Raw genomic sequence first — 26,244 nt, forward strand, 5'->3', positions numbered from 1 at the left:
CAGGGCGGGGGTTTCCGAGGGCAGCCGGATAAGGGACAACTCGGAGGTGCTAGCTCCTGCCTCGCTGTAACAGTGACCAGAGAGGGGAGTCTTTCTGAGACCTCAAAACCAAGGGCGGTCGCGACTCCGTGGCAGCTGCGGAGAGGGCGTGTCCATCCTGCCCATCCCGGACCCCAAGGCTGTGAGGCTGTTTGCCCTGGTGGGGCGGCCCACGCTGTGTCCTCGCCCTGCCAGCCCACAGTCTGCGGAGCACGTGTACAGATGCACTCCGAAACCCTCCTTTGTGGTGGCCCGCACACAAGAGCAGCTGCGATCAGCCAGGCTTCAGACTCTATACCTGGAGGTCAATAAGGGTCAAGACAGGCAACCTTGCAAACTAGAAGGCAATTAGGCAGAGTTCTCTTCTGTTTCATCCACAGAGGTCCCTTTCACATTCCTGCACCAGCCAAAAAGGTCTCATGGCTCTGCAGTGTCTGGTACCTGACAGCTGGCCTGCCCACCCCCAGCTTCCGGTTCAGGGCCCCATGAGTCTGTTCTCAGATGAAGCTAAGGTTGCTGCTACTTGGAGCTCACTGACAGCATGGCCTCTCCAGCCTGCAAATTCAAGACCCTTCTTTCCTGGGTTTCACCACCATCAGAGCTTCACAGCCCTGAGTGTCCCGCATACAATTTCCACCCGGATAAGGAAACCAAAGTGCAGAAAGCCCAGGAAAGCTACCTGGGAGGGAAGCAGGAATCTCCCAGATCAGTCCATCCCCAAATGCAAGTCTGATGCCACCCAGGTGATCTGTTCTATCCAGATTAGGTTCATCACCCTCCTGCTTCCTGGCAATCTAGTTTCCAAAGTTTTGGACACAAAAATCTCTTGAAAGCTTAAGACACATTCAGGAACACCTGGTATTCACTGATTTGAGATATCATAGTAACCCAAGGGCTTCTCAGATTTATTAGTCCTTTTAAATGATTCTGGCCCAGCCTGGTGGCACACACCTATAATCCCAACACTGGGGAGGCTGAGGCAGGAGAATTTCCAGGAGTTTGAGGCTAGTCTGAGCTACATAGTGAGTTTAAGGCCAGCCTGAGACATGAGATCCTGCTCCAATCAGCAGCAATGGCATTATCTATGAGTGTAGGTTAAATAATTTATTCAGAGCTAGATTCATATACTTCTGAATGTTTAGACCATATTATTAGTAATAATATTTAACAGACTTTATTAGTAGTAAACACGTATTAGGCTCAGGCAATGTGCTAAGTCCTTTACACATGTCATTATTTTACTCCACTCATTAGGAAATAAATGTCTAAACACACACATTTAGCGGGATGGTAGTGCATACCTATAATCCCAGCACTCAGAAAGTGACTCATTAGGATTCATAGAAGGTCCCAGGACACAAATGCCAGGGCACCTCCCCAGGTGGCTCCTTCCATAGGCTCAACTCTAAAGCCATGACATCAAGGCCTACCTCAGACCACCCCTTCGCCCTCTGCTTGTCCAGAACCCCATCACCTCAGAACCATCTCTTCCTTCTGCAGTTTTCTCTGAGCCTCCCTCCCTCCATCGCCCTTGGGATAGTTATTTCATACTTTGAAGTCCGGTCCTGCTCTGGAAGGGCCTCCGACGATTGCCCAGTGTCAGGAAAAGCAACACAGCCTGCTCTCAGAGAGCTTACAGCCTGACTGATAACGGGCAAAAAACAGCTCCACAAATAGCCATAGCACAAGGCATAACATTGTAAATCCCAAGAAAAAGTAACAAGCAGGTGTGCTGCTGAGTATAATGTAGTTAGGAAAAATGGAAAACCAGGCTCGGACCCTAGTTCTGTTAAGTTACCAGCTATGCAACCTTGCTCAGGCTGCTTAACCTCTGAGCCCGTTTCCTCTTCTGTACACTCTGAGACTGGAGATGAGAAAAGCAAGCAAGAGCCCAGGCTGGGGCCTTCAGGCCTGGTGCTGAGGGATGCAAGAGATCTTGGGAAGTAGCTAAGACTGGGCATTGGATGGGGTGACAGACGGCAACATAGACAAGCAAGGAACAGCTTTGCGTGTGGCCCATGCCTTGTTGAAACTTCCAAGGGTGTTGCCATGAGCAGGGCAAAGATGGGAGCCGCTGGAAGGTAGGAACTAAAATGAGTGCAGGATCCGTGTCCACCTCCCCAGCTTCAAACAACGGCAGCCCCACGGCTGGGAACAGGGTTTTGAGTGCACAACCGTGCGGTAGACCAAGCTGCCATAGTGGCTTTCCGTGTGCGGGCACCTTAATCCTGTAGTCCTGCCTCTTCGTGCTTTCGCTTTCCGAGGTTTTAGTTACCTAAGGTTAACCACATCGAAATAGAACATACTAGAAATAAATTCCGCAAGTTTTTAAAAACCTAGTATGGTATATTGTTATAACTGTCTTTTATTATTGTCATTAATCACGTAGTCTAACTTATAAGTTATGTATACACAGGAAAAGAGCACAGTGTGGATGAGATTTGGTGCTATCCACAGTTACAGGCACACAACAAGGTTTTTGAAATGCTCCCCTACAGATGAGGGGGAACCACTGAGACAGAAAGTCTTGTGGTTCTGGAAACTAGAGGTCCAAGAACAAGGTTCTGAACTATTTGGTTTATTGGGGAGGAGGGAATTTGGAGAAAAAGGGAACTAGGGTTGAGGTGATGGAAGAAATCTGGATAGGCAGAAAGCAAGGGGTGTTCTGAGGCGGCCCTCTCTTGCCAGCTTAGACACAGCCACCTTCTCTCACTGTCTACACATGGCTTTTCCTTGGTACATACCAAGAAAGGAAGAGTATAATCTCTGGCATCTCTTCTTCTAAGACCACTAGTCCTGTCAATCAGGGCCTCACCCTAATGACCTAATTTAACTTTAAATACTTTCTTAAAGCCCCAGAACCAAACACAGTCACATGGGTAAGGGGAGGGAGAGGTTCAGTTAGCATCAGGGAGACACAAGCATCTGGTATACAACAAGACGTGTGCAGTACACCACGCCAGAAGCAGATGCCATGACCATTGTCCTTAAGGATCTATGTGAGGACACAAATAAACCCATCCAAAAAACTAATTAAGGTGGGATACTGGAAAACAAGTAGCACATGGCATTTTGGGCCAGAGGGAAAATACTTCCTTAGACAAAGAACGAAAAATTCAGGGGCTGGGGATATAGCTCAGCGGCATAAGTACCTGCCTTGCAAGCAGGCAGTCATGAGTTCTGATCCCCGGTACCAATAAAAATGAAAAAAAGACAAAAAAAAAAAAAAAAAAAAAAAAAGAATGAAAAATTCAAAGAATAAGGAGACTGGCCACACTGAGGGCTCAGTAGGGAACCTGAGCAATAGTGTGTCCATGAGCTTTCCATTATTATAACAACTAACTGACATCATTGTTTGTTTAAAAAAAAAAAGGTTTGCTTTGACTCCTGGTTTTGGAGGTGTCAGCTTGTGATGGGTGACCCCTTGCTTTGGGGTTATTAATCAGGAGGAGAAGGTGGCAAAGTCATGACCTCCGGGTGGCCAGAAGTAAAGGAAGAAGAAGGGGTAGGATCCCCCCCATCCCCTTGGGAGCCACACCTCCAGTGACCTATGACCTTTTGGAGGCCTTGCCCTCTTCAACTATTCCCCCACCTTTTAACAGCACCACTCTAGGGTCTCAGCCTTGAACACATGGCCCCTGGGAGGACACTGAACAATCAAACTACAGAGGGAGTAAAGCAGGAGAGGTGTAACTGGAAGACAAAAGTAGGTCAAGGAGATTGTGGGGTAGAGTGGAGTTGTAAACAGTCTAGACTAGACTGCCCCTTGTGCCAAGAAACAGGCAGCCTGGCCTGGACAAGCCCAGGAGGGCAGGTATGTTGGCTCGTTTTTCAGTAGTATAACAGAATACCTAAGATGAGGCCATTTCTAACCAGCAGAGATGGACTTCTTATTGTTCTGGAGGTCGAGAAGTCCAAGGTCCAGGGGCCTACAGGATGAACCCAGTGAGAAATCAACAGATAGCTGAAGAGCAAGACTCTGTGTGTGTGTGTGTGTGTGTGTGTTTCCAAGAGTGGATGACATAAAGGGAAGGAGGAAGGGTGTAGGACCCACCCTTTTATCAGGAAATCACCCCCGGAATACCTGTGCCACTCCGATGGTCACCAGCTTACCCCTGTGATAACAGGATTCATCCACTCACAAGGCAGTGCCTATGTGACCAGTTACCACTTGGAGGTCTGTCCTTGTCCCTGAGACACAATCTCTCTCACCCCTGTCTCAGTGAGGAAAGGTTTCCTTGGCTCACGGTTTCAGGGGTGTCTGTCCATGCTCAGCAGACATAAACAGAGAAACAACACAGCAGAAAGTCCTGGGCCAAGGAAGATTGCTCCTGTCATGGTGACCAGGAGGCAGAGAGAACAGGGAGAGCCAGGGGGGACTGAGCTGTGCTTCGGGTCAACAGTGACCCGCCTCTTCCTACCTTGCACCAGCATCCCCAGCCCCTGAACTCCCTGGAGGATGAACCCATGGACATGTGGAGCATCCTGAGGTCCAGTTGCCTTTATAAAGCTCCCCTTCTGAGTGCGTAACAAGATCCCACCACCAACACGGTGGCAGCGGGGATTGTTTCTAGCACATGAATTTTGGGGTCCCTGCCAAACCACAGTGACAGGTGTGGTCCTGAGCACAGCAGGTCACAGAATATAAATGCTCATCTTCCTGGAGTGCAGTGGGCTGGCAGTCTTTACCCAGTTCCAGGGAAGCTTACACAAGAATTTAGGATGGACCATAATAACTGCTTTTCCATTGCCTTGTTGCATGGGTTATATTTTGTTACAGAAATACTGGGAGAAATGAATTTTCAAACTCAGAAGAGAACACTGAATGGATATCTTGAGTGTTCAGGATCATGGAGGACTAGGGTCAACTGGAAACACAGATAAACTGTGAAAATATTATCAAGGTACGTTGAGAAAAGATGAGGTGTATGTGCAGGCAAAGCTCAATGAGGGGAAGGACAGACTTAGGGGGTGAGATCTGAGTTCTTATCTTCCAACAGACAAGGGCTGAGCAAGTATGTATCCCCTGAATTCCTCGTTCTATAGCATGTGAGATTAAGGGCATGGGTAAAATTATCAATGGATCCTTTTGGAGCCATGGAGATTCCGATTTATAGCACGCTGGATTCAGCCTGATAACCCCTCACCTCAGCCACAGTGCCATGAGTGGCGGAAGTTCTAATGGCATGTGGGGAATTCTGTACATTTGCAGCAAGATCCATCTTTTGAAAGCCATCTCTGTGCATTGGAGGAGAGGATTAAGATCTTTGCAGTGAGCAAGCATGTCAGTTGTATGAGATGGAAGTAACTACTCTAGCACCCAACAAGGTGGAAGGCATGGGATAAGGAAGGCAGCTCAAAGGGCAACAAAAGAATAAATGGCCCATGTGTAGGATCAAAATCCTATCTTGCTTGTGGGCTGTGAATGTTGCCATACCTGTGAGAAGGGAGTTATCTCAGCCCAGGTCTTCAAAGTCAGAGCCTAAGACAAGGATTTGGGTGTAGATAGTGTGCCTGGGAAATCAGCCCAGAAAGCACAAGTGAAGGAAGGGAAAGTGAGATGTACAAAGGGAGCTGATCTGTGTTAATGAGCAGTTAACACCGTGGGCAGCTGGCTAAATGTACGGAGCTTACTAAAGATGGGAAGGGGAAGTTTACATTATGAACCTGTTGTCTTATCTGGTTTTCCATTGCTATACCGAAACATCTGGGCTGGGTAATTCTTAAAGAGCAGAGATCCACTGGCCACCAGCAAGGGCTCTGTGCTCCTTCATCTCATGGCAGAAGCAGCAGGGCAAGCAGGTGTGCCCAGAAGGGACAAGAAGGGCAATGTCACTTTGTAACAACCCGCTGGCTTGTGACTGATCTGATCTGCAAAAGAGAAAACGAGGTAGAAAGGCAGGAATCCCTCTTAATGAGGCCCCACCTCCCGGCAGAGATGCAATGATACATTTCCACGTGAGTTTCAAAGGAGATAAACATATTCAAATTGTAACACCTGTTTTCCTAGAAAAGGGTTCTGTAAACATTTTCATTTTAAAACTATGATATTCTAATTGCTGTATGCAAATGAACTATTTGAAATAGTTTGGGGACCCTGAGTCTTTTTAATAAGTTTGTATATCAAGATTACTTCAATCAAGTTATAGTGTGAAAAGCCTTCATCTGTAGAATCCTCAAAGGCTTTCAAAAATGGAGTCAGAAACCTCCTAGATAAACTTAAGCCATTTGTAGGAAAATGGGGCTCCTCCAGACCCTAATCTTAAATGAAGTCAATTGGACACAAGAGTTAATACTGCATTGTTCCTCTTGTGTGAGAAACTCAGAGGGGAAATAAAGAGCAAAAGGGAGGAGGGGCACAGAGAAACAGGAAGAACTTGTTCTAATGGGAAGGAGAAGGGAAAGGGGGGAAAGAATAGAAGGGGAAATGGGAGCAAGGCTTTTGTAAATGGGGAGGGGAAAGGAATTGAAAGGAAGAAAATGGGAAAAAAGAATCAAGATGTATAATGTACAGGTGCAATTCTCCATGATGAATGTGATCGGTGTGTATGACAAAGATGCACTAATGAAAAATGCAAAGCTAAAAAGAAGAAATAATTCTAGAAAGTTAAGATGTGTTATGTTCTTGTACAGATGCCTCATGAGGGACAGCTGGGTACAGTAGCACATGTCTATAATCCCGGGATTTGGAAGGCTGAGGCAGGAGACTCATTATGGCCAGCCTGGGCTACAAAGTGAGTTCAATGCCAGGCTGAACTGCAAAGTGAGACCCTGTTTCAGAAAAACCAAAAAAAAAAAAAAAAAAAAAAAAAAAATTATTCCCTGCAAACATATTAATAAAAATAAAATACATACTAAAAATAAACACTCCCTTTTAAAACCTCTACCCCATTATTCTTGCCACTTTCTGAAGCAGTTCTAGAAGTCCTCCTTCATCGTGTTTTTATGAGGTATCATCAAAATACCTGAATATTTGCTCGGAAAGGCAGGCTCATAAAAACACCGTGGTATGCCCTCACTCGCTGGACCTGGCCCAAAGCAGCTTCTAGTTCTTCTCCACAATCAAAATGACCACAAGAAGCAAATGTTTCACATTCAGGACATCAGAGCAGCCACAGCAGCATGACTGGAGACACACATGAAAGAGGACTTCCAGAACTGCTGCAGAAAGCGGCCGGAACAGTGGAACAAATGTGTCCAATGTCAAAGGGGATGCTTTGAGGGAGATGCGTGGCAGTGTATCTTTTACTGTAATGTGCTTTTAAACTTTAAAAACCAAGAGAGAAAGAAAGCAAGGATGCCGGCTTGAGAACTCCAGGTGAGAGTCACGGCAGTGGCTGGGAAGGGCCGGCTGGGGACCTTACTGTTGTCAGGCTTGTCTGGCGTTGGTAGTTTCCTGGATGATGGGAATCAGGGGCTCCACCTATGGAACCAAGAGAGACCTGCTGGCTGAAGACGAGACAGATTTATATCAGATTTCATCAGATACTCGTGCCCTGTTATGCCTTATGTCTAGATGTCCCCAGGAGCCTCATAGAGTCTTGAATGGCTCATAAAAACAGGATGGCGTGTCCTCAGAGGTGGCTGGATCTGCCATGTGTGGTGCTGGGATTAAAGGTGTATGATTACTGAATTAGCCCACTGCCTGGTTTGGCATAGCTGTAGCCTAGATACAACATAAAGAGGAAAGAAAGATGCCAGTAAGGTCCTCTGTTACCTTTGCTACATTCTGTTCACCGTGAACTGTTTCTCCTCTGTGATTGCCCCTCTGCCAAGCCACCCTGCCCTGAAATCAGCTGATTATGAACTGAAAGTTCTACAAACTCTGAATTAAATAAACCTTCCCTGACTTAACTTTGGGTGTCAGGTATTTGATGTTAGCAACAAGAAAAGTAACAAGACACACTACATTCCAGAAAGTGGCCAGACCACAGAAGGCCACTTGGTGCTCACCATTTATTATGTCACAACTGCAGTAGAATTCAGATAGGATGCATGAGATCTTATCCTGCATGCACCAGAGCGCCCTTAGAAGCAGAGGTTCAATCATAATCAAATTTATTCCTTTAAAAATGAATGAACCACATGGCTCCATCAGTGCCCTGCTAGTCTCCAGTGCTAGTTATTGATTTGCAGTTAGTAGCAGTGATTCCAATCTCCCAGCCTTCTAAACTCTATCCTAGAACAAGGGACCGTTGGTGCATACCAACCATGAACTACGACTGGTAGGCGCCGTATTCATGAATTACACATTTCCTTATTGTTTTGGGGGTAACACAGTTACCATTGTCATCTTCTTTCCCACATCAGCTACCTATCTTCAGCTGGTTTAGAATAGTCCAAGTCGGGTCAAGAGGCCAGCCGTGCCTGAAACGGATCACCTGGCTTGTCCCCACTCTGGGCTGCAGACCGCCCCCTGGAGATTATTTGGGGAATTGAAGAGGAGCAAATATTGGAAGAAGGAAAGGGTAGGTCCAGGAAGTTAACTGGATGGGCGCCATCTCTCAAATCCTCAAAATGCGCCTCAGAGTCACCATAGGCAGAGAGGCCTCCTGGCCCTCCCAGGACTCCACCTGCTAACCCCTTTGCGCGAATCGCTGCTGTTCCCAAACTTCAATAGAAAAGCGTGCAGATGTACACTGGTGTCTGTGAAAATGGGCTGCTGCACAGACAGGGTCTTCAGAGCTCCCAGCTCAGCTCTTCAGCTGCGTAGAGAAAAGAAAATGCAAAGAAGTGGGCGCCAGCTGAGGGCAAGAAGAGGTAAAGGTTAAGGATCCAGATGCGGACCAGTGTCTGCCACTAGTTCATGTCATGCTCTCTTGAAATTTCCAGGAACTAGGAACAAGGTGGGCTCCCGAAGCAAGAACCAGCCCCTTAGGAAAACATTCACAACTGTTTTCATAACCATTGATTCTTTAGCCCTCCTAGAAGCCCTGTCTGCACTGCTACGCTGAACAGAGTGAAGGAGAGTGGGAATATGTGTTCTGTTTCCCAAACTCTGCTCCTCAGAGCCCTGGGCTTCCCTGGATATTCCAAGGAATGGGGGGGGGGGGTGTTTAGTCACAAAACCACGAGCTCAAGCCCTGGTCCTTCCTCCTCCCACCACACAAGTTCTGCTTTTTGTTCTACAAACTGGGAATGTGAGTAGTATTTACTTAGATGAGATTTCGACTGCTAAAAGTTGCAAAATCCTGAGTTAAAATATATTTGAAACCAGGATTTCCATAATTACATGGCAGAGCTATCTATCTAGCCAACGTGTTTCTGAGCTCAAAGCTAAACACCAGTTCTAGCCTTTTGAGAGTGTTGCCGTGACTGAAGCAGGGGGAGAGGACTGACGCAGCAGGAGTGGGAAGCGGGCTCCGGGCACGGGCTCAGTTCTGTTGGAACTGACGTCCGACCTGTACCCAAGACTCTGTTTGTTAGTCACTGTATTCACAGGGAGACCTGAGGGCGGCTGTGACCAACCGCAGGCTGCAAGTGTGACTCACCTCATGAGGGTACTGTGGTTTCATGTGGTGTCCCCACCGAGCTCGTGCTGCAGTGTCATTGCCACCTGATGGGACTGAGAGGGGGACAGTCAGGTGTGATGGGCACGTGGGCCGCATGCTTGCCAGTGGAAGAGGACAGGTGGGGCTCTGAGGGGTGGGTCATGGCAAGAGCGAGTTGTTACAGAGCGTCCGGCTCCCGCTGTGCCCACCTCACTTCCCTTGTACCCCTCGGGCTTTGACTTTCTGCTGTCACTCAGAGAAGCACCGTCTGCTCCTGAAGCTGCTCTCTGACCTTGGTCCTTCCTACCTCCAAAACTGTGCACTAAATAGACCTCTTTTCTTTGCAAATCACCCAGCTCAGGCATTCTCTGAGCTGGCAGAGGCAGAGGAAGCCGTGAGATCTATACAGCAGTCCTTTTTCTAAATTAATCTACCTCTCGTTCTGCACAAAGCACGTTTCAGGTTAACCGAAACTGTTTTTCATTCCTTAGATGTCAGATCCAAGGAACTGTCTCCAATAATAACAAAAATTGTAAAATAAAACTGCCAAATGATAATCAAGGCAGCACTGGTTATACTGAAAAGTTAAAAGGATGTTCGTCAAGTGTGTGGTGACAAAGAAAAGTATATCATGATATTCACAGAAAATACCACTGTATGAAATCTGTTTGAGATTCTGGTCATAGCCATGTAAACCCGATGGGAGGAATAATGCAAAGAAACATCAAATAATTGCTGACTAACAAAACTAAAGGGATTTGTCTGCTCCTCGAGACACGGTTCTGGGAACTTCCTCTATGAACCTGTCTCCTGATACATAAGTACATGTACACAAGTCAGTTTTTACTGAAATATAGTGACTGTATTGATTTCCAAAAGGTTGCTCTAACACAGTACTCTGAACCCGCTTTTTAGCCGGGCACGTGCCTATTATCCCAGCACTCTGGAGGCTGAGGCAGGAGAATTGGCTGGAGTTTGAAACCAGCCTGGGCTACACAATGAACTTAAGGATAGCCTGAGCTACACAGTGAGACTATGTAATGAAACCTTGTCTCAAAAAAAAAGTGCAATAACCATATACATAAGTAAGTTACATAAACCGGCTTTCTAGTGCTGGAGCCGCAGCCGTGCCAGGCTCTCAGGGCAGAGGCTGGGCAGGGCTGAGCCTCCCTCACCTCCCTCCCTTGACCTCGTGTTCACTGAGCACCTCGCAGATGCCTTGTCCCGAGCTAAAGCCACAGCACCCGGTCCCGGGACTGAGGACCGCCGCGTCATCTTTTTCAAGCAGGTGGGGAAGACACGCATTCCCGGTGGAGTCAGGAAAGGGAGACCGCTGCTCCTCCTCCCCTCCTGATTTTCCCACCTTCACATCGGCCATTCAGCAAAGCTTCGGCGTGGGCAGCTCTCTGAGTGGCCTCCCTCACTGTGTCTGCTGTGTGTTTTCTCCGCACGGGTTGAATTCGAGGTACCGTGTTCATCTATCAAAATTAAAAGTCTCACAAAACTCTCTTCCAGCCAGGAATTGCCAGTTGTTGTCATCTGCACTGTAATTTTTCAAATCGACTGACTTTTTAATAAGCAGCTACTGCCTGCAAATCACCATAAAGAGTATCTTTAACATTAAATTGTAAAAGTTTCTTAGAGTTTTCCATAAGCACGTAACGGATGATAGGGGAAGAGACTAACAGGATTAAAACAAGAAAACAAGAAAGAGAAGAAGACTGAGGGAGAAAGAATCTGAAATAGGAATCGGTGTCACCAAAAGGAGTATTTTTTTTCAGCATTGAGTGGTCTCCAGTTTACTTGGGGTATTTGGAAATTAGCTAATTTCTTAAAATAACTTGCTTAGAACTATTTTGCGTATGTGTGACTTTTTCTCACGCCTGAAACATTTCTTTTTGTTTTTAATGTTGAGTTTAAGGATGTTTATTTAATTTGGGGGAAGAATGATGTCTTTTGCTAAGTGTAACATTGCCTGACATAAAAATATAAATAAGGAATGGTGACATCACAGGCAAGGCCTACACGGCTTTCTGATCCCCGGGGCTGGTTGTGTCACCACCGCGCACCTCTGCGAGCGAAACCTGTTTATTTCTCCAGCATTTATTTTAGTGGGAACACCAGTGACCTCTTCAGATTGGCGTGTGTCTTCTCTTGTGGCAGACGATCCCTTTGCTTGTTGGATGGGCTTTGTTTGTGACCAAAGCTGAGGGAAGGGAAGGCACAGCTGTGCTGATAGTGTGTGATCTCAGAGGCTGCCATCAGGAAGTTGCTCTTCCCCCGAGGCTAGTGTGTGGCTCTTGTGAACACTGGTGTCAGGAATGGCAGAGCAGGGCAGGTTCTCCCCTCTGGGACCCTCCTGGGGTATGGAGCTCTCTCTTCTCCTCCACTATGGGCAGGGCTGCCCTAACCAGAAAGTCGTCTCCCAGCCTGGATCCCCACAGCCCTTCAGGCCCCGCCTAGGAGGAGATTCCCTTGCAGCAGTCAATCTTAGCCAACCAAGGAGGAAACTGTTACAAGAAGTCGCATTTGTACCAGACATGGACAGACTGTTTCATGTCCCCAAATGACAGTTTACTAAGTATGCTCATAAAACTCACATTGCCTTCGGGATTATAGATAATTTAGAACTGATTTGAAGTATACAAGACGTACAAAGTGCAGTGCAAATAGGACATTATTTTATTTGTTTGTTGTTGCCTTGTTTGAGACAGAGAGTCACTGCATAGCCCAGGCTGGCCTCACACTAGTAGTGGTCCCCCTCCCTCAGCCGTCTGAGTGCTGGGATTATGAGTGTGCGTCACTCAGCGCCCATTCACCCTGTCACACTGTGTCACTCAGGCCTCACAGCTCTGTGTAAGCACACTGCGTATCATTCCTGTTTCACGGAGGAGAGAGCCCAGTCCTAGAGACACGCAGCAGCCATCAGAAAACAGCAAATCCAGGATTAAGGAGCAGACAGGATTAAGGAGCAGATCTGCTCCGGCACAGTGGCACATGCCTGTAATCTCAGCTGCTCAGGAGGCTGAAACAGGAGAGTCCAAATAGTGTAGCAAGACCCTGTCTCAAAATAAAAAAGGCTGAGGATGTAGCTCAGCACTCCACAGACTCAGTTCCCAGTACTACAGAGGTGGCCATCCATGATTTTGGCTGCTCAGTTTCAGGTAACTTCTACACTGCAACCAAGACTTGATGACCGGAGCCAAGGTTCCTTACTGTGAAGGAGGGACTTACACGATTCTCTTGCTCATAAAAATGACACAGTTATTAGCTAAGTATAGAAAAGCATAAGATAGAAGTGTAATTCACCTATAATCCCACCAACGATCACTAGCATTTCATCTACCGTGTCCTCCCCCTAAACAAGTTTATTTACTGATTCATTTATAAATGGAATTTCTCCCATTTGGTGGCTTTCTCGTTTTGGGGGGTTTGTTCTCTGTCTTTTTGATACAGAGTCTCACTATGCAGGTCATGCTGGTCTTGAGCTCACTTTGTATCCCAGGCTGGCTTTGAACTCCCAGCGATCCTCCGGCCTCAGCCTCCTGAGTGCTGGGATTGTGTGTGCCACCACACCTGGCTGGTGGACTACTTCTTTTCACTTCAGACATTTCCCAGGGCTCTGTAACTGCTCTGTCACAGCCTACCTTTTAATGGCTCCACTCCCTGAACCTCACAGCACAGCAACCCCCACGTCCGAGTTCAGTTTCCACAGCGCCGCGTGCGCCTCCTACGTGCTGGATTACAGGGGTGTGATGTTACACGCCTGGCTCACACATACAATTTCACCTTCCCAGGTGCCCAATTTTCACACAACACTAAAGCAGGCAGGACTGAGAAGCACAAGACAAGCTGGGAGGGCAGCGAGTTTCACAGGCGTAGTCTGTGGGGACACGGCTGGGGTCTGGGATTTGTTACTTTTGCACCTGGGAGCACCCAGAAGAGAACGGCTCGTTGGTCCCTGAAAGTGACCTGCACTTGGGTGAGTGCTAAGTACAGTGACTACAGGGGCTTTCCTATCTTATTTTTAATTTGCAAATAGGCAACCGTTCAGTTAACATTAAAATGTATTTTGTCATGGTGTTCCAGAAAGAGAGTGATATTCTAGCAAATCTGTCATGCCAGCTTTTTTCAGTCTACCGGGTGATGGAATTCTACTACTTCCTTTCATCTCTTTTTGTCCATTTGTTTTCTTTGAGACAGTGTCTCTGCATTGTGCAGGCTGGACTCAAACCCATTATGTAGCATAGATTGGGATCCAATTCCTGATGATCCTCCTGGGACCCAAAAGACAATAAGAAGCAACTTTTCCAATCCTTTCTCTTTACAGAGGAAGATAAGCTTCACCAAGAGAATGTTAATTGTCCAAATATGCCAGTAAGGCTTGTTTTCAATTCAGATCTTCTGACTCAAAACCAAGTGCTATGTATACAAGTCTGCTTCCAAATTCCTGTTTGGATTTCAGTTTCCCTGCCAATAAAAGGAAAAGATTGAGTGTTTGACAAAACACTTACCATAAGCCAGTCAAGCCCTATCAAGGCAAAACTTGCAGCTTACAAGAAATACAGGGGACAGAGGAACTGGTTAAATGACAATGTGAGGAAATAATTAGACAAATACAGAAGGCAGTGGCCGGGACTCTCCAAAGAATTGTTAAAATGAGGTGCAAGTGTGGTTGCATCCATCTATAATCTCGGCACTCAGGAGGCTGAAACAGGAAGGTTGAAATGAGTCCAAAGCCACCCTGAACTACCCAGTGAGACCTTGTCTGAAATGAACAAAAAAACCCCAAAACAACAATAAACGAACAAACCAAAATGTGGAAACTATTATAGGTAAAAGGAGACTAAAGAGGGAGTCTTAGTTACGTTTCTTGTTCCTGAGACAAAATCCTCAACACCCAAAATTTTAAAAAGACAGGTTTATTTGACTCACAGTTTATAGCACTTTCAGTCCATAATCAGCTAGCTCAGAGGCCTCTCAGAGGAAACAGTGCATGGTGGGCAGAAGGTAGCAAAGCAATAAAGGGGTGACCTTATATCTTACCCAGGCTACACGGAGTGGGCCATACTCACACCCTTAATCCTGGTGCCCTTGATCCTAGCATTGCACCATGAATCAATCCCAGCATCACACACGTTCAATCCAGCTGCCTCTGCAAAAGTCCCACCTGTGTCCCCACAAGGCTTTGGAGGAACAGCTAGACACAAGCCATAATACAGAAAAAAATACCAAATGAATCTTGATTAGATCATGTTTGAAATATCACAGTTATCTGGAACCTGAGACTAGATGCTGGTACTGCTGTTCGCTGGTACTACAGAGTGTGGAGCAGAATTGCGGGGGATCCCTTATCTAACCCATACACTTGGAGGAGAATGTTCTGGATTTTGGAATAGGTGTGAGATTTGTGATTAGGGCAAGGCAGAGCTGACTGGGGAAGTAGACAGACCTGTTAATTACAAGATCCCAGAACACACACCCAGAACAATTCCCAAAGCCCAGCATATGGACTTCTCCCATGAACTAGAGCAGGTTTTTAGTAAGCCTGCCTGGACCTGGTATCAGTCCAAGGATGGGACAGCCAGGAAGGACTGTCCACCCTGAGCTTCCTCCACTGCATTCTGTCTTGCACGGCGGCCACCCTCACGCTGTAGGGTGCACTTTCTTTCCTAATTTTACTTGGCCCAGACTTGCTCTGCAGAGCCTGTTTCTTTCCTTACATTTAAAGGTAAAATTACCTGTACAGGTAATTACATTTACAGGTAAAACCTGGTTACCACTTACACTTGTCTTAACCAATTCTTTGTTCAGGATTGAAAGAACCTAGAAATCTTCAGAAGGAGATTCCATCACCCCAAAACCTGGTCACAGGTTCAGGTATATAATGAGCTACCTTGGGGATGCGGCCCATGTCTAAATGTGAACTCACGCTTCCTATAAACTTTATATGCTTAATCTGAAGGTAATTTTATGCTTTTTCCCCATAGGCGAGTTCTACCAGCGAACTACACTCCCAACCTTATTCTGTATGTCAAATAAATCCATGTATGAAACCAAGTCTCAGTGTGTGGAATTTTCCACCTGTGGCATTATGGTGCTCAAAATGTTTCAGATTTTGGAGCATTTCCTATGTTGGAATTTTGGACTAGAACACTCAACCTGTATAGGAAAATGTCCTTATTGTTAAGAAATGAATCTAAAGTATTTAAAGTATGGAATTATAATGCTCACAAATGGCCCAGTCACTGGGCATGGTGGCATATGTCTATAATCTTAGGGCTCAGGAAGGAGGCTAAGGCAGGAGGATCGCTGCAACTTTGAGGCTAGCCTGGATTGCATAGTGAATTCAAGCCCAGTCTGAACTACACATCGAGACCCAATCTCAAAAACCAAAAACAAAATAAAGACTTAAAACACAACAGCAAGCGTGGGATTACTCTATTGGCTTTTGGAGTCAACAGATTGACTGTTTGAGAGGAGCAAATTCCTGACTTGTCTCAGGGCTGCTCAGCTCCTCCCTGCCGGTGCACAGCTTCTGGTTATTCGGTGGGCCGAGGGGCACTTAGTGACCCTTGACTGTCAGGTTGGCCTGCCCAGCAGGGCTGCTGGGGTGCCTGTTTTCTGGGTGGGGAAGCAGGCAGAGTACGGTTAATAGGATGCAGGCGGGGTGCTGAGAAGCTGAGCCCCATCACAGGCAGGGCTGACACAGAAAGGCCAGAAGTCTGACACCCCACAGGTCCTGTGACAGGTGAGCAAGGAGACCCAGTTTCCCATGAGCTCTGTGAGGTGGGGAGGAGGCCTTTCCCTCCCAAAGCCCAGGGAGAGAAGGACCCAGGGAAGGTGGTGTCTTAGTGGGGCGTTTGCCTTGCTTAGCTGGTCTCACCCTGCCCCTCTCAGTAGGGGATGAGTCCCACATGAAGGACACTGTCAGGGGAGGCACTTGGGGGCAGCCAGATCAAGAGGGCTGAGCCCGCTGGGATGAAGGAAGCCACCTCGGGTGAACAGGTCTCTGGGTTGTCACAGCCCTACAGGGCAGCACCCCTGACCAGCCCGTTCCGCTGGGTCCCATGATGACCTCTGCCAGGTCCCCATCCAGCCTGGAGACCTTCAGCAGAATCCAAGCTGATGCAGGCCCTGTGCGCCTGGATTTCCCAGCCTCAGCTAGGAAACCTCTGTGCTCTGGTCTGTGGTATTCAGATAGCAACAGAAAACAGACAAAGACAGCAGCCTAGAGTGACAGTGTTCGATGACGTGGCAAGTGTGGAACACCACCCAGATGACTCTTCTTGACTCTCCTTGAAAAGAAGAGCAGCTGTCTCCATTTGGGATAAAACTGGCCCTGTCTCCATGTATTGATATGTACAGGGCTGACCAGGTTATGTCTTTGCTCCTTCAGGTACTTTAAGCAATGTAAACTGGGCTGGCTGAGGAGCTGATGCATAATCTCTGAAGCAAAGAACAGGTCAGTGTTACCCTGCCCAGTGAGTCCCCAAATCCCTGGTTGAGCTGCAGGATGGAGAGCCATGCTCCATGCTGTCAGCTGGGACCAAGCCTTGAGAAAGAGGCTGTGACTGCCCAGGCAGACAGGACCATGCATCAGAGCTGAACACCGACCCCAGAGTATTAGCTCCCACCTCAGATGTGTTTGCAGATTGCTCCCTCTGCAGTTCTTGCCCTCTGCTTATCACAGAGGTGATCTGAGGCCTCCTGCCCAGCCCAGCTCACCATCACTCTCACTGTCACTCTTCCCTGAGCCACGTCCCTCACAGACAATTAATAAAACCCAAGCTGGGCACTGGGTGAGGCCCCTGTTCCAGTGAACACCATCTTGGCTGAACTTAGGACCCCTTGGCTCCCCGTAATTCTATATATGTCTCAGTGTCTTCATTCTCACCTTGGGTTGCAATGGGAAGAGGTAGATTGGGATTAACTAACTAGAATTCCAACAATTTCTCCATGGGATTAAAATATCAACCTTCCTGGACCATGCTGAGGATGGGAAAGGATTCTCCATAGCAAGGACTCTGTGTGGTCAGTGTGTCTCTGAGAAGGAACCCGTGCCACAGCCATCATGCTGGCTGGTCACAGGGGAGGTCACCCAGCAGACAGGGCCCAACAGCAGGGCAGGCTGGTGATGGTGGCAAGAACTGAGCAAAGAAGAGGGAAAGAGGTGAACCAAAGCTAGGCTTCTCCAGCAGAGAGCTGCAAGGTATGTGAGTACAAAATACCTTTATTAGCACAGGCTCTCCCGAAGCCCAGTATGCTTGCACTGAAACAGGCAGATACTTCATGCACATTTAGTAGCTTATTGCTCCATTTAAAGTACTTTGCTTCCACAATTATTTCAAGTTTAAATTTGCCAACTAAATTGTCTATGTTCTAGATCCTTGTTATGGCTTGGGTTTGGATGTCTCCCTGAAGCTTCATGTGGGTGTGGGCGGGGGGCGGCTTTTCAGAGACAGCTGAATCTGGAGTTTGTGACTGGATCCTTGTCTAGTTCTGGGAGTAGGAGACTGGGTAGTGCCACCACCGTAGGGCAGGCAGCCTGCACATACTACACAGCGAGGAAAAGAGACTGGCTTCTCCCTTTGGTTCCTGCTGCTTCTGTATCTTCTGAAGTCATGAAGGGTTCCCCCTCTGCCATGTGTCATCCTGCCTTGGAGCTAGCTGATTATGAACTGAAACCTTCACTAACTGTGAAATAAGCCTTTCTCTCTTTAACGCTGGGTATCAGGTATTTTACGTCAGCAACAAGTGAGAAAAGTAACTAAGACAATCTTTTTGAATGTTTCACAAATGTGTATGCTAGAAAATACAAAGGTTTTTTTTTTTTTTAAATGTTATTCCTTGCATTGTAGAGCATGTGTTTAGTGTGTACAAAGCCCTGGGTTAAATGCTCAGCACCAAGCAATCAATAACAATAAATGTTACTCCATAAAAAAGTTTTCTCTCCAACATTAATGTCACTACACAAACAAAATATGCAATCAATCTAATTTTAAACATATGAGATATTTTTGTATTTTGAGTTATAGCTAATTGCTGTACTATACAATAGCTTCTTTTCTATTAGTAGAAAGTTACAACTGGTTTGGGTATAGTTTTGTTATACATGTTTGCTCCAAGTAATCAGAATATTAATTATTCTTAACCACTAGAATTTCACCATAAATATTTTATCTGCAATGTTAAAACTTTGATCTGAATCTACAATAGCATTAACAGGCCAGATTTTTTTCACTTTTGATGTAATAAACTTCTAAAAGCTATATTTTGCAATAATTAATTGATTGAGTGCAAAAATAGTTATTATTAGAATGATCTGTTGTCCTAGTTACTTTTCTCGAATTGCTGAGACAAAACACCCAATGCTCAAGGTTAAAGGGGAAAAGGTTTATTTAGCTGACACTTTGTAGAGCTTTCAATCCATAATCAGCTGAGCCCAAGGCACTGCAGAGGAGAAAACAGTTCATGGTACGAAGAAGGTAGCAAAGCAACAAGCAAGATTTTTTTTTTTGTCTTTTTCTTTTTTATCAGTACTGGGGATTGAATTCACGACCACACACTTGCAAGGCAGGCGCTTATGCCGTTAAGCTATATCCCCAGCCCCAACAAGTAAGATTTTAACAGTGTCTTTCTTCTCCTTTTATACTGTGTCTAGTCTGCTGGGATTAGGATGCCAAACCAATCAGTGGACAGATTTAGTAATCAAATACTCTTAATCCCAGTACTGTACCATGAATTGATCACACACACTGTAGATTCAGTCACCTCTGGAAAAGCCCTGCCTATGACCCCACAAAGCTTTGGGGGAACATCCAGATCCAAGCCATAACATTCTGCCTCTGCCCCCTTACAATGACTCATGCTTTTCAAAAGTTATTTACTCTATTCCTAAGAGTTGTCAAAATCTTAAGTTTTAGCACTGTTGAAAAATCCAATTCAAAGTCTTCTATAAGATTCAAGGCAAACTCTTAGCTGTGAAAAGAAAGTTTAAAACTTCTAGCATTTAATGACAGATGATTGACATTTCTAGCCTAAAAGTTACAAACCAGGAGACAGAAAGGAATAGAAACAAGGCAAGACCGAAATCTAGCAGGGCAAACACCGAACCCTATAGTTCCAGCATCCCCAGAGATCTGTGGCAAGGTGTGAACACTAAAGGGCTCGGCAGGCTCCTCCCCTACAGCACTGCCAGTGGTTGGTTGTAGCTCCCATGGGCTCTCTCTGGAGCTGGCTCTGCTCCCTCCTTGCAGTTTTCTTCCCATGATCCTTGTTTTTGGCTTCTCTCAACTTCTGGAGTCCCCATTGCACCTTTGGCTTCACACTCGCAGCTTCCTGCACTGCCCTCTCAGGGGCACACTGCCTGGCCTCTCAGGCCTGCTTCTGAAATCTGGGGGACCCTTCCTGACCCCACAACTCTTGCATTCTGCATACACCTCATATCAGCACGACATGGATGATCCCAAGGTGTGTCACAACTGGAGCAGTAGTCAGGCTTCCTTCTCCCTTGGCTGCAGGCATTGGGTGCCTTTGAACAGAGTCCCGAGGGAACAGTGACTACCACAGTTCTGGAACATTGTGCTCTGGGGCTCTCTTCTCAAAGTCTTTCATTTTTGCAATTTTGAAGCTACAAAGGCTAGAGTCTTGCTAGTTCTTGTGATAACCTCAGGCTATGTTTGCTAGTCTCCTGATCCTTCTCAGCAATCAAGATCTCCTCTACTCTATATTTTCAGTTCACAGAGCTTCCTGTCTGGCCAGACTCATAATGTTTTATATCATCCCACTGGGCACTTTGTTCTTGATTTTCAACATAAATCTGGCTAAAAGTCCTCAACAGTAGCCATGCCTCTGCCTCAACATTAGACTTGCCTTGAAATTTCTTCTGCCAGATTAACTTGTGCTGCCTTATATCTCAGACAAAGCCTCCAGACATCAGAAAAATACAAACTTTCTTCTAAGCCATAACACACGTTGTCTGGAGTCTGATAGCTAATGCGGTCATTCTTTTTAGTAGAAACATCCTGCCCCTCTTGACTGGCAGGATTTCTATCATCCTTCGGATGTTCTGAGCTCTGACCAGAATCTCCCATCAAGGGCAGCCTAAGGTGTTCCAGCTCTGCTTTTTCAGCTGGCATCTCTGAATCTTTCCCAGCTCTTCCCAGACACCATTCCCAAAGGTTCTTGAACCACATGGTCAGGTACATTCACAGCAATGATTCCACTTCTCTGGTACCAAATTGTAGAGAGGCCACACTGACTCCATTTTGTCCTGGACACATCCGGTCAACAATATTACGGGAAAAGTACATGCCTTGAAACATCACCTCCACCCCAAGGTAAAAACATGAGGCCCAGTAAGGTCAAGAAGCAAACAAGTTATGTAATCTCAGCATGTGCAATTTGACTTTCTTTGTTCTTTATCTCAATGAAAGCTACTTGCTTAGGCTGGCCGGGCAGCGGCCATTTTGCTGACCCCTGGTGTGTGCGACTCTTTATTTTCCCTTTGCTTGCAGAACCCCAACACCAAATTCTGTCTAGTTACTTCTCTCTCAATGCTCAGACAAAATATCCAACACCCAAAGTTGAAAGGGGATATTTTTATTTAGCTTACAGTTTGTAAAAATTTTAGTCCATAATTTTCTGGCTCAAGGAAGGTAGCATGGCAGAGGAGAAACAGTTTATGGTGGACAGAAGGTAGCAAAGCCACAAGCAAGGGACCTTAAAGGCATCTTTTTGGCCTTGTATACTGTATCGAGGCTATCAGGGTTAGGGGGGTGCCCAACCAGTCAGGGAACTGGCAATCACATACCCTTAATCCCAGTGCTGTACCACGTATCAACCACATAATCTAGATCCAGCCACCTCTGACAAACCCACCTATGGCCACAATTGGGGGGACATCTAGGCACAAGAAATAACATCTTATTATTCCATTGTAAGTCTCATCTGCAAATATAAAGTGGAATTTTGTGAAAATCTTTGCAAATTTCTTCTATTAACAGAGTCAATGTACTAAGTTGTCTTTTCACAAATAAATTTAGAGCACTCATTTGGTCTAAGTGAAAATCTATGTTTCTTGGATTAATGTGTAAATTCATCCATGCTGCATAGGTTAAATGTTATTTCGGGGCACATCAATCCAGTCATCTGCAGATATGTGTTTTTTGGTTGCCGTTTCATTAGTTAATTGCTAAGGTCCTTGAGGTGGTTGGTAAATATCAACAAATATTTTACATAAGACCTCAGGTTCATTGTCAACAGGAAAATGAAAATTTGGTATTTAATATTTTTCCTTGTGGTGCTGGGGATCGGACAGGGCCTTGCTAAGTCGTTAAGCTGCCTGGGCTGGGCTTCGATTTGTGGCCCTCCTGCCATTGCCTTCCAGAGTGCTGGAGTTACAGGGGTGCACTAGAACACTGATGGATTTAATTTTTTATTATACTGATATATTTAATTTTTTAAATTACATTACACTTTACTTATTTTAAGCCTCACTGCTCCCAAAGGTAATGCAAATACTCATTGTGTTTATGGGAAGAGTTGTAGATAACAGATCTACATGTGGAGACATAGATCTGTTTCTGTATCTATTATATAACAGTCAAAAACCCATAAGAGGGGGCCAAGGATTCAAATCAGCAACATAAGCACCTTCCGTGCAAAGCGAGGTCATGAGTTCGATTTCCAGTACAAAAAAGAAAAAGAAAAAGAAAAAAAAAGAAAGAAAGAAAGAGACATAAAGAAAAGAAAATTAAAATTTTATCATAGCAAGAATGTTCCAACTATTTTCTCTCTCTGAAAACTCCTCAGCCTCTGTTTCTGTGCGTGGTTTGCACCCATCTTCCTGGACTTTCCCATATTTCCCACCAAGCTTGACCATTACCCCTCAGATCCTTGTGCGCCCAGCACTACTGGCTGCTGTGCGAAGTCCCTGACATGGACAGAAACCTGGAGTGTTTCTCCCACTGTCCTATGACTGGAGCCATTTGAAGCATTTGTCTCTGTATGTTTTGTTTAGTTGCAAAGTGTACTGGCAAACCAACCTTGAACCGGAGGCATCAAATACAATGTGCTGAGAAGGGGCAATGTCCAGTTTTGAGAGTCCATCGAAGTGGGCTTTCACTGCACTGGGCTTCGCCCTTTTAAGCAGAGGCTGGAAATTAAGGTCCACTCACAGCACACCTTGTATCCCAGTCAACAGTGTGGATTGAGACGCTAGTGGATTAGAGAAAACGATGCCGTTACCAGCAGTGTGGTGATGATGCAGGAATGTAGGTGGGGGCTCCCTCTTGGATCAGCCACCTACTTAGAGTAATTCGTTCAGATCTGAGTGTGTGTTGCCTGTTTAACAGTACTGTGTGAGCAGCAAGTCGGATAACCAAGCACAGTACCTGTGCTCCAGTACAGGTCTGGGATCATGCATGTCCTGCATGTGAAGTGCCTGCCCAATCGTGCGTAAACGTGGGTGTCATTGACACTGTCTGAATGAAGGATGATTCAAGGTTCAGGAATACCAGAGCAAAGACGGAGCAAGGAAGTCCTAAGGGAACTCAACAAGGGACACCCAGTTAAACACGAGGGATGGAAGACACCTCTGCTCCCTCCTTACCCTCTAACGATTGCAGTAAGGAGATGTTTTTGATAACTAAGCATCTCTCAGAGGGAAAAACACTCACAGAGTCCTGCAGAGAAGAAACCAGCTGGCCACCTAACAGGTGGATGGTGCACCCACCCAAAAGGCTGATTCCTTTTGGCAGGGGGGAATTGGGAGTAGGTGGCTTTGCATATGAACTTCCAGGCAGCTTTGAGAATGGGGCACCATGGGGAATCTGGAGGGTGGTGACTAGGAGGTGAACTGGGGTTGTTGTGGGGAAGTTATGTCGCTGGACAGTAATTACACCTCCGCAGCAGACTAGGGTGAGAGGGACTAGCGAGACACTGGACTCAGGGCCTAGGGGAGGGAGGAGGACTGTGCTGGGCACCACAGGGTTAAGGGAAGGGCTTGTGGTGTAGACGCGGACTCCCAACCCCTCTCTACTGAGCATGCTGCTTCCGCCCTCCCAGGCAAGAGCTCTATCTTCTCCCAGGCCCCCTACCAGCCTGATAGAATAGACCTTCACTTATGGATGGTCAGTGTCCCCCAACCACACTGCCTAGCCCGCTCTTCTAGAAAGTTCCCTAGGAAAAAAGCCACCCCCACTCACACACAGCTTCCAAGAAGTCTCCCCGCCGCACCCATGCAGTTCTGGTGACTCACTCTTAATTACAAAAGATCGCAGAAACACTGACAGAGTGGAGGTTAGCGTCCACATAAAAGCAGAAATCAAAACAACAACAAAAAATCAACAAGAGAAAAGGAAATGTGAGAGAGAGAACAATGAAGAAGCAGAAGAAATTTCTAAACAAAACAAAATGCTAGTTTGAGAGGGAAAAGAAGTGTGTTGTGTTCCCAAAAACCATCAGAAAACTGTCAAACAAACATGCAGAAGTCATCTTGGAAATTAAACCTACAGGGGTACATGTGATAAATTCGATGAGCCAAAAAGGAAAAATTCAGTGAAGATAAATTTTGGAACATTCCCTGAGAAGTGGAAGAATAAAGAACATTCGTAAGAAAGATGAAAATGGACTAGAAATGGTAGGACCAGGCTTTGAGTGGTGCAGACTCCTGAGAAAGAGGAGCCCCAGAGAGCCAAGAGGAAAGGGAGGAGAAGAAACGACCAATGACTGAAGAGCTGTCAACATCCAGGACACGAGTTTCTACCGGACAGGGCAAACTAGTCCCCAGCACCGTGCGTGACAGGAAACTCACAGAGAAAAGTCACAGACATTTCAGACACTCAAGGTAGAAGATTCTGGAATCTTCTGGAAACAAAAGGCCACAGACAATAACAACGAATCAGGCGGGAATCATCACACCTCAGACAGGCCAGGAACTGGCACTGCCTTCAAAACCCTGAGGGAAAACAGTTTCTGATGTGGAAATCAAATGTCCCTCAAGTAGGAGAGGAGAAAAAGTCACTTCAGACCCCCATGGGAGCTGTCCTGAAAAGTTTGGGTGTGGCCCAGCAAAATGAGGGGCCAAGGATTTAGCTCAGTGGCCTCAACACCTGCCTGGCAAGCGTGAGGTCATGAAGTCGTGAGTTTGATCCCCAGTACCACCAAAAAACAAGAAATACCAATATGGGTTCAATGATGGAACCTACCATGGGAGAAAGTTCCAGGAGTGCCCAGGATGGGGCATGGGGACATCAGGAAGGATGGAGGTGCAGGAGGCCCTGCAGTGACCAATGGCAGCATAGACGATCCCCAAGGACAGAAGATGACTGACTCTTTAGTAACAAAGCTGGGGTGACTTGGTACGTGGAAATCAGACAAAGGGGGAAGGGTATTCATTTCCAGGAAAGCAGAAAGTGATGTCAAAAAGGGTTAATTAACTTAGCTATGAATGACAGCCTCATGGACACAGCACTAAACAGTGAATACTGACATGAACAAAAAGCTGTGGAAGGGTGTTGGAATGTTGTGGGTCATGGAGGAGAGCTCCACAATGTTCCACAACAGGAAACAGATGAAATTTAACGTTGCAAACCAAGAGGTAGCAGTGGGAAGGTCATTATTTAGAAATGTGGAAGCAATTATCAGAAGGAATAATGTAGAAAGCAACTGTCTCCGGGGAGAAAGGAACCATGGGCGAGGCAAGGAGTTTGTTTTGTTGCACATCTTGTAAAATTATTCGATTTTAAAAAGCATGTGCTCATATAAATAAAGTTTATGCAGGTCACACAGTTTTGGGGCACAGCAAGCATGGTGATACTCTCATCAGTCAAAGTAGGATCTGAGCCAAAAGGTAGGATGAGAAAATGGAAGGAAAAGGCATTATTGCCAAAAAACAGAACTGTCATGCATCTTTGACCTCTCAATTACATAGACTTAAATAAAAATCTTACTGGAATATTTTACCCAAATCTTTTCCAAAACTTGATGGATTAAACAAAACATGAATTCTGTAAGTATATAGAAGATATGAATAATAGAATGACTTATTATTGGAATATATAATGACCTATTATTCTCATTTATATAAATATTTGCATGTATTTACATGTATAATTATGTATCTTCTTTTCAGTTAATTGTAGAAAACTTATAAAACACACTATTAATTTAGCTACACAGAAAGTTGTATGTTACCATACATTCTCTGGCTATAAAGCAGTAAAATTAGAAATGAGCAAGAGTGCAATGAAAAAAAGCAACTATCTGGCAAATTAAAAAATTAATCTCTAGGATAAAAATAACTTTTAACTAAAAATTGTTAACTTTGGAAATGAAGAAAAGTGAAGGTAATATGACAAAAACAGGAAGCTAGAAAAGACAATAAAATAACTCTTGAAAAAGAAGTTGATAAAGTCAGTAGAGAGAATTAATTAGAAAAAAATCAGCATATTCAATCAAGAAAGCCAAAAGCTGTTTCTTGGGAGAGGGGAGTGTAGACACATTTTAGGGCAAGCTTGAAAAACACAAAGAAAAGAACATATAAATAATAAAACTAAGCAAAGATACCAATAATCTCAAACACCTATGTGAAATGGAAGATATTCCTACAAAACAAAAATTACCAAAATGAGCTTATTAAAAACAAACAAGAAACAGGATCAGATGCGGTAGCCCCAGTGCTTGGGAGGCTGAGGCAGGATGATCACTG

This window comes from Cavia porcellus, unplaced genomic scaffold (genome assembly GCF_034190915.1).
Source record: "Cavia porcellus strain 051 isolate PalLab524CR breed Dunkin Hartley unplaced genomic scaffold, mCavPor4.1 scaffold_18, whole genome shotgun sequence".
Lineage (NCBI taxonomy): Eukaryota > Metazoa > Chordata > Mammalia > Rodentia > Caviidae > Cavia > Cavia porcellus.